Source organism: Carlito syrichta, unplaced genomic scaffold (genome assembly GCF_000164805.1).
Source record: "Carlito syrichta isolate Samal-C Ts95f unplaced genomic scaffold, Tarsius_syrichta-2.0.1 Scaffold314096, whole genome shotgun sequence".
NCBI classification, from domain to species: domain Eukaryota; kingdom Metazoa; phylum Chordata; class Mammalia; order Primates; family Tarsiidae; genus Carlito; species Carlito syrichta.
The window spans coordinates 320789-322261 of record NW_007258192.1 but is presented as its reverse complement, the minus strand read 5'-3'; positions in this window follow the sequence as shown (position 1 = coordinate 322261).

The following is a 1473-nucleotide window of genomic DNA, read 5'->3' as shown; positions in this document are numbered from 1 at the left end:
CAGAGTGGGGGAGGAGAGGCCAGAACTGGGAGGGTGTGGGGCGTCAGATGGAGGAGATCCTAAAACCATGTGGAGGCCAACAGAGCCACCTTAGATCCTTGAGAAAGCAGGAGGTGGGGAAAGAAGGGAGGACAGAAGTGTTGAAGGGATTTGGGAGAAACAGACCTGGAAGATGGGCTTCTGGGCAGCCCTGCCCACGAGGGGTGGCCCTGGGGCAGAGGAACTGACTCTTATCTCATAACTTCTGGGTGTTGTATCTAATGTGTAGAGAAAGAGAGCTGTGCTTACCAGATCAATCATCTCCAAGACATCAGAACCGGCAGAGGCAAGCATCCAGATCCATGCTGACTGGCTGTGACCAGCTGTGAGGCAAAGCTCTCCAGGGGGCCTCTGACACCCAGCCATCCCCAAATGGCCATACCAGGACCTTTCCCAGGATGAATTCCAGAGTTCCCAGGCTGCCAGAGCTGAGGGTTGACGCAGCCACTCCCCTCCCACCCTCCTGCAGAGGGAGGCGCTGACGTCCAGGGAGAAGGCATCCGCCTAACTTCACCTACCAGTCGAGTGACTAGAACGCTTTGCCTCAGGTTCTTCTTGGGAGATCTAAAGAAACAAAGCTGTCATCATTACAGAGGAATCCGTCATGTACATTGGGACCCCTGGTTGGGATGCCAACACCGTCTTTTAACTGGTATATTTTACCTTATGAAAAGGCTGCACGCTGGTCAGTGTCACTTCAGCTGGGATCTTTGATTGAAATCTGTGCTGTGGCCATAAATGTTCTCCTAGACTCAAAACTGCACCTCTAGAGTCTTAGGGTACAGACTCCCTAACTCTCTAATATGATGCATTTATGTAGGGCAGGACATGTTGAGGGGGGAAAGTGTAGCCAAAAGCCCCATGTTCATATCTCAACTCTTACTGACTAGCCATGGGGTCCAGGTGAGCTTGGGTGAATGTCCGAACTTTTTCTCACCTCAGAGTCTTCATCCATAAGAGGGAAGTAACTATGTCTACCTCACAGAGCCACACGGAGGGCCTGGTATCGAGTAGCTGCTCAATAGAGAGTATTATTAATAATGATGATGATGTCAGATGATGATGAGGCTGACGGTAGTAGTGATGGTAGTAATGGTAGTGGTGGTGAGATTGGAGGTGATGATTATGGTGATGGTGATGGTAATGGCAGTGGTGATGATGATGATGGTGGTGGTGGTGGTGGTGATGGTGAAGGCGGTAGTGATGTGGTGACGGTGATGGTAATGGTTGTGGTGTTGGTGATGGTGATGGTGGTAATGGTGGTAATGGTGGAGGTTATGATGATGGTGATGACAGTGATGGTGGTGTTGGTGGTGGTGGTAGAGGTGGTGGTGGTCATGATGGTGATGGTGGTAATAGTGAAGGTGGTGGTGGTGGGGTGGTGGTGGTGGTGTGGTGATGATGGTGGTTATGGTAATGGTGGTGGTGGTGGTA